We start from the raw sequence: 8,425 nt of genomic DNA, 5'->3' as shown, positions 1-8,425 counted from the left end.
TCAGGGGCCCTGCTTCTTACTACACTCCCGATGTCCGCCTCAAAATTAACCGTCTAGAGCGGACTCCCAAATTATCTGTGGTTAAAGCACAAGTTCTTTAGTTTTATAATTCATCACTGAAAGATACTTTTGTAAGATAGAGCAAAAATGAATTTCTTTGAAGGGGGGGAATCGGAGGGGGAGACGAACCATGAGAGACGATGGACTCTGAAAAACAAACTGAGGGTTCTAGAGGGGAGGGGGTTGGGAGGATGGGTTAGCCTGGTGATGGGTATTGAGGAGGGCACGTTCTGCATGGAGCACTGGGTGTTATGCACAAACAATGAATCATGGAACACTATATCTAAAACTAATGATGTAATGTATGGTGACTAACATAACAATAAAATTTTTTTAAAAAAATGAATTTCTTGAAAAATGGAAAAAATAGGCAAAATACAAGTACAGATTTTTCATTATTAGTTTCAGTAAACATAAAATTATATTTTAATAAATACAATCAGATATGAGAGGAAAAACTGTTAATTGGAAATGTAGTATAGTAGTTCCCTCTTACCATGGTTTCACTTTCCTTGGGTTCAGTTACCTGAGGTCAACGGCAATCTGGAAGCACATGATCCTTCCTCTGATGAATGATTAGAATTATTAGAAGGTCAATAGTCTGCTTCTCCCTCTGACCCTCCCCCCCCCATGCTCTCTCTCTCTCATTCTCTCTCAAATAAATAAATAAAAATATTAAAAAAAAAAAAGAAGGTCAATAGTCACTTAACACGATGCCTGCACCATTCATGTCACTTTATCTCATCATATAAGCATTTTGCCGTCTCATGTTATCACAAAAAGAAGGATAAGTACAGTACAATAATGTATTTTGAGAGAGCATATTCACATAGCTTTTATTACAATATAGTGTTATAATTGTGCTATTTTATTATCAGTGTTGCTAATCTCTTAGTGTGCCTAATTTACAAATTAAACTTTATCATAGGTATGTACGTATAGGAAAAAACAGTATATACAGGGTTCAGTACTACATGCAGTTTCAGGCATGGGGGCAGGTGTTAGGTCTTGGACCATATTCTCTAAGGACAAGGTGGGGACTACCGTAAGTGATTAAGAGCATCTTTTTTACATTTGTAACTTTTTATATGTGATTTATATACATATATCAAATCATTGTATTGTATGCCTTAAATTAATACAGTGTTGTAAGTCAATTATATCTCAATAAAACTGGCGGCGGTGGGGGAATGGAGAGGAGAAGGAAAAAAGAAAAGTTATCCAAAACCTCTGGGGGAGGGGGGAATACCTCCTGATAGCATTTGAAAACCACTGCCTTATGCTACATCACAGTTTCTATTACTCTATTTCACATCAGGAGGCTGAATTCGCCTCAGTGCTAGTGAATACTCCAGCTCTTAGCTGCAATGAAAGAGACTCAATATTTAACAATATAGCTGGCCTTCAAACTGGAAGATAAAGGCACTGACCACATTCCCAGAGTAGATCAATTCCTTCCCATTTGATTACTTCACAGTACAAATGATGGTGGATGATGCAAAAGTAGCTGTTCAGGACAAACTAGCTATGTGACCCTAGGCAAGTTATTTAATCTCTCTGATCCTTAGTATTCTCATTGGGAAAATAGAGCTAATAATAACTGTGAGGCAAATGAGGCACCGTAAGTGCTTTCCATAGTGCCCAGCACAGAGTAAGCATGTAATAAACATTAATCAATAGTAAGAGGAATTATCACTATACAATATTATCACTAAGAAAAAGGAAATTAGAAAATTCTAATGTTGATAGAAAATTCTGATGTTGAATTTAAGAAGTTTCTTAGATCTTAGTATTCAAATTATGTATTACAAATCAGGCTCCCAATTAATACCAGAGTAAAATATTAGAATTTTTTCCTATCTTCTGGATGATAACAAAAGAAAATCACCGTTTTACAGCCATCATAATAATAATCAACTCAGGTGAGATTCATCAGTAGATGCTGAAACTGTTAGGTGCAAGTTTGATGGAGAGCAGGACATTTACACCACCTTAAAACACTTCATCATAGGTTATTTTTGAATTATGAAAGTAAAAATGGTAATTTTACAATAGCTAAATCTGGTAGATATAAAACCAAGTGTTCTATTTTAGCATCACTAATGGGACAAACTGACATCACATGCCTCCTTTTGTGATGCGCTAAGACCATACCATCATTTAATGTGTTATTCCTGCCAAAAGGATATTATCTGAGTCTGATCCTCAGGAAATATCAAACACACCCAAAATGAGGAACATTCTTTAAAAAAAAAAATAGCTCTGTTTCAGAATTGTTAATGTCATAAAAGATTTTTTAAAAAAAGAAAGAAAGAAAGAAAAGAACTGTCCTAGATTGAGAAACTACAGAGACCAACAGCAAAAGGCAATGTGTGATCCTGGATTGGATCCCGAATCAATGAAGAAAAAAAAAACCCTACAAAGAATATTACCAGGGCAGTTGAAATTGAATATAGATTTTATATTGAATAATAGTATTAAATCTATGTTAAGTTTTTTGTATTTGATAATTGCACTGTGATTATGTTAGAGAATGTTCTTGCTCCCAGGAGATGCATGCTAAAATATTTAGATTAGGAGTAAAGGGCCATGTTGTCTGCAATTTACTCTCAAATAGTTCTGAAAAAATATTAATAGTAATAATAATAGTAATTATATGTGAAAAGAGATATCAGATGTGGCAAAGTGTTTCGTTTATTTTTTTTTTTTAAGCTTTATCCATTTATTTGAGAGAGAGAGAGAGTGGGGGGGGAAGTATTAGAGGGAGAGAATCTTCAAGCAGTCTCCCCACTGAGCACGGAGCCCAATGTGGGGCTTGATCTCAAGATCCATGAGGTCATGACCTGAGCCGAAACCAAGAGTCAGACGCTTAACTAACTGAGTCACTCAGGCACCCCAAGTGTTTGGTTTATAATCAGTGAATCTAGGTGAATGATATGAGAGAGTTTATTGTATTATTCTTGCAGCTTGTCTATAAATTTAAAGTACAAAAGAAAAAGAAGAAGGAAGGAAGGGGAGAGAGGAAGGGAAGGGAGGACGAGGGAAGGGAAGGGAAGGAAAGGGAAGGAAAGGAGGGGAAAAAAGCATGATGGATGGGAGACCAGAGAGGAAGAGCCTTCTCTGAAATTCAGCCCTTTAGCTTTATGGGTGGTTTGTTTACAAGACTCCTGTCTTGTTTGTGACCTTTAAGGACCTGGGATGAAATAATCACCACAGGTTATGGTCTATGTGTACGAAATATTACTGTGCAGAATATTGCCCATCGCTACCCCCATCCCCTCCCTCAATTTTGAAAAGTAAAGTGCAGGTCATAGTAATGTTAACAATTCCAATAGCAAGCTTTGTTTCCATCTTTGTTTCTTTGTTTCATATATCATGAATTAAAAAACAACTGTGAACTGGTCCACATCAGCATTTGGAAGTTTGTTCTCATTCATTAATCTCATTGTTTAATCGTTGAACCAAAAGTGGCTAAATCACTCTCTCCCTACTTCTCAGACTGGATATTGAGAATAAATAAGCAAGTGAGGCTGCTTTACCACTCAGCTCCACTCCACTCCTGCACTCCACTCCAACTTCCAGCCTTGCAGGATGGAAAGTAAGCTTTGCTCAGACAGATAGGTACTGAGGGATGGAAATCCCTGCATGTATGCCCAGCCCCATTTGGGACCCTGACTTGCTAGTTCAGAAGACAATCTGCAGTCTAACTCCACCTCATTTGACTCCTTCTGTAAGAAACAGAAAAATTACAATGAGAATTTAGTAGCAAATTAGGCTTAGTTCAGGGGAGGTCATTAGTGTTTCATGACACCCTGAGGAAGAATGCCCAGGTGGTGAGAATATTCTTTCTTTAAACCAAGTAGGAGATTCTAGGTCATGAGCAATTGATGCCACCACTATCTGTACTGTTTGTCTAATTAATCTAAATAAATAAGCCACTTCCTCTTCTATTTTTTGTGCTTTTTTCTTCCTTCCTTCCTATTGTTTTGGTTTGGTTTGGGGTTTTTTTGTTGTTGTTGTTGTTGTTGTTGTTGTTGCTGTTGTTTTGTTTTCCGGGTGTTGAGTACTTGATTCATTTGAAACATCTGGTGGGATGGGAAAATTTAAGCTAGGTTGTCAGCTCATAAGTCGTTCTAAATACACGAAAAGTTATATTTCTTCCCTTATTGTCTTAGTCCTTTCACACTGCTGTAACAAAATGCCACAGACTGGGTGCCTTATAAACAATAGACAGCTACTTCCCACAATTATGGAATCTGAAAGTCTGAGATCAGGGTGCCAGTAAGATTGGGTGAAGCCTCTCTTCCAGCTGTAGACTGTCAACTTCTTGTATCCTCGCTTGGGGAAGGCAGAGGGAGTTATCTCAGACCTTGTTTAAAAGGGCACTAATCCCATCATAAGGACTCCTCCTTCATGACCTAATCACCTCTCGAAGGCCCCAGCTACTAGAACCATCACATTGGGCATTAGGATTTCAGCATATGAATTTGGGGGAGACACATTCAGACCATAACACTCATCTTCACCTCACTGTGCTTTATTGTCCTAAATTATTTACATCAAAAAATGGAAGAAAGACAGGATTTTAAAACCTCCCTAGAATTAGCCCATTTGAAAAAATAACTGATAACTCAGTGCTTCTTTAAGAAATTGATTCCTGTCATACTCCTTAAAAATACCCTGAAACCGGGGTGCCTGGGTGGCTTAGTCGTTAAGTGTCTGCCTTCGGCTCAGGTCATGATCCCGGGGTCCTGGGATCGAGCCCCGCATCGGGCTCCCTGCTCTGTGGGGAGCCTGCTTCTCCCTCTCCTACTCCCCCTGCTTGTGTTCCCTCTCTCACTGTGTCTTTCTCTGTCAAATAAATAAAATCTTTAATAAATTAATAAATAAATAAATAAGTAAATAAGTAAGTAAATAAATAAATAAAAATACCCTGAAACCTTGCCATATAATAACATCCTTCAAAAAAAAAATCAATGTTTATAGGCATAATGAAAATAAATATATTTATTACTCAAAATGAATCCATTCTATGAATTGCATGTAGCTCTGTGCCTCCTGCCATTCCCACATGAAGAATAACCTGAGTTTTCTGGAATGACGATCAAGGATATAAAGGGAAAGGGCATTCTTAGATGGTCCAAGACTCAGAAATCAGTCCATCAATGGTGTGGGCATGTGTGATTCAGTTAAGTGCTCTGAACCTAGTCTGTAAAACCTGTAAAATCATGATTTCCAACCTACTTATTGCTTTTCCTAAACTTTATGACAGAAGTTAGGTGCTATATTTTGCAATTTAAGGCTTTGAAAATGTTTCTATATGTATTCCTTACGAAGCCAGGCTGTACTGAGTTTTCAACATTGTAACATAGGCCCCTGTTATGAGAAGGCTAAATCATTGAAAGAAACAGGTAGTAGAGGGCGCCTGGGTGGCTCAGTTGGTTAAGCGACTGCCTTCGGCTCAGGTCATGATCCTGGAGTCCCTGGATGGAGTCCCTGGATCGAGTCCCACATCGGGCTCCCTGCTCGGCAGGGAGTCTGCTTCTCCCTCTGACCCTCCCCCCTCTCATGTGCTCGCTCTCTCTCATTCTCTCTCTCTCAAATAAATAAATAAAATCTTTAAAAAAAAAAAGAAAGAAAGAAACAGGTAGTAGATCAGTGCATTTTCAGCTCTCTCTGTGTCTGTGCCTTTTTCCAGGTGACTTTGCTATTCCTCCCATCAGGATGTCAAGTATATTTTCCCACCCCTTGATGATGAGTTTGGCCATTTGCTTTGTTTTGGCCAATGGAATAATAGTGTGGATATGATGCAAGAGGAAGCATGAAAACCTGGGCTTGCTTTGTTGTGCTTCTGCCATCACAATGAGAAGGATAGACCCAGCTAGCCCATTATCCCAGGAGGAAGGTGAAGGTCACGTGGAGCAGAACCCAGTCATCCCACTAAGCACAGCCAAACCAGCTGCCTCATAGCCCATGCCAAGATACATAAGTGAGCCCAGGTCAAGATGAGAGGTAGGCCATTCTTCAGACACCAAAGAAATAAATGTATAGAATTATATGCCACACAGCACACAATTTTGTGGCACTAGCTAACTGCCACAGGTCAGTAAAAATACATAAAGGGGAAGAGGAGAGAGTTTGGCTTCTTGTGAAGTGTTAATTCTCCTAGATATTATGAGTTATTTTTTGAACCAAAAAATGTAAAAGTAAAAAAAAAAAAAAAAACCATAAAGGTGTCTTACCCCCAATATATAAGCTACATATTCAGTGGGGTTTATTTCATAATATTATAAAGGTGATAGTGGTGAAATATAATACTGCTGAAATAAATGAAAACTTTATTTTTTTATCATAAAGCTACATATCTGCTTGAAGGTATACTTTTATGTATCAAGAGGCAGGCAGAGAGTAATTACCATCTGACAATACATTACTGTCCAGGTATTCATCTGAAGGTTCTATAATGCATCAAAACTATTTTCGTTTTGGGGCACCTGGGTGGTTCAGTCGTTAAGCGTCTGCCTTAGGCTCAGGTCATGATCCCAGGGTCCTGGGATTGAGCCCCACATTGAGCTCCCTGCTCCGCCGGAAGCCTGCTTCTCCTTCTCCCACTCCCCCTGCTTGTGTTCCCTCACTCGCTATGTCTCTCTCTGTCAAATAAATAAATAAAATCTTTAAAAGAAATTAATAAATTGATAAAACAAAAATAGGTTTTTTTTAAAGATTTTATTTATTTATTTGACAGAGACACAGCGAGAGAGGGAACAAAAGCAGGGGGAGTGGGAGAGGGAGAAGCAGGCTTCCCGCTGAGCAGGGAGCTCGACACGGGGCTCGATCCCAGGACCCTGGGATCATGAGCTAAGCGGAAGGCAGACGCTTAACGACTGAGCCACTCAGGTGCCCCTTATTAATTAATTTTTAACTCAAAGAACTGATATGCACATTGTACATAGTTCTAATTATACAGACATCAAACTTATTCTTTTTATCCACAGATCCTAAAAACCTGTTTTACATATATTAAAGAAGCCCCTCTAGCCAACTAGTTATCTAAACATAGTAAGATGAAAAGACTGGTTAAAGTTAAATTTCCATAGTTAAAGTAAAATTTGATAGTAAATTGTGTAAGAAATATTTTGATTTGTACTCCAATTTGAAAATTAGAAGAAAAAATATTATTAAAAATTTATTTCATTATATATTAACAAAATTCTGGTTATAACTATAACGCACTAATTGTTAGAATGAAGAAAGACAGAATCAAGTATTGGTTGAGATTTTTGTTTAAAATACTTCTCACGGGGTGCCAGAGTGGCTCAGTCAGTTGAGCATCCGACTCTTGGTTTCAGCTCAAGTCATGAACTCAGAGTTGTGAGATCAAGCCCTGCATCAGGCTCCACACTCGGTGGGGAGTCTGCTTCTCCTCTCCCTCTGACCCTCCCTACTGCTCTCTCTCTCTCTCGGTCTCTCTCAAATAAATAAATCTTAAAAATGAATAAATTAATTTAATTTAATATTTCTGACAAAATTATTAGGTACTAAATGCAGTGTGGTATCCTGAATTGGATCCTAGAACAGAAAAAATTGAGAAAAACTGGTGAAATCTGAATAAAATCTAGAGTTTAGTTAAAAGTAATATGTGTTAATTTCTTAGTTTGACAAGTGTGCAAATAAATGTAAGTTAAGAATTGACATTAGGGGAGGGACACCTGGGTGGCTCAGTTGGTTAAGTGTATGCCTTTGGCTCAGGTCATGATCTTAGGGTCCTGGGATCGAGCCCTGCACCGGCCTGTCTGTTCAGCGGTGAGTCTGCTTCTCCCTCTCCCTCTGCCTATGTGATCTCTCTCTCTCTCTCTCAAATAAGCAAATAAAATCTTAAAAAAAAAAAAAAAGAATTGACATTGGGGGAAACCAGTAAGAAGTAAACAAGAACTCTTATAGTTGCAACTGTTCTATAAATCTAACATTACAAATGAAAAGTGTATTTCAAAATTATTAGGTGGCATGACATGACATTCTTCTCTCACTTTAACAACATAACCACAGAGATTCATTTGTGCAGAAGTGTGTGAAGGATGTACCAATTTTCCCAAGGACCTCGCTTAGTCCCTTGAGACAAATCTTTCTCTTTTATTTTTTTTTAAAGATTTTATTTATTTATTTATTTGACAGAGAGAGAGATAGCGAGAGCAGGAACACAAACAGGGGGAGTGGGAGAGGGAGAGGCAGGCTTCCCACCAGGCAGGGAGCCCAATGAGGGACTCGATCCCAGGACTCTGGGATCATGACCTGAGCCAAAGTCAGACGCTTAACAACTGAGCCACCCAGGCGCCCCCAAATCTTCCTATTTTAAAGCACCTATCCT

This window comes from Phoca vitulina, unplaced genomic scaffold (assembly GCF_004348235.1).
Source record: "Phoca vitulina isolate PV1807 unplaced genomic scaffold, GSC_HSeal_1.0 scaffold12, whole genome shotgun sequence".
Classification (NCBI taxonomy): Eukaryota; Metazoa; Chordata; class Mammalia; order Carnivora; family Phocidae; genus Phoca; species Phoca vitulina.
The sequence above is the reverse complement of the archived record's forward strand: the minus strand, read 5'-3'. Positions refer to the sequence as shown.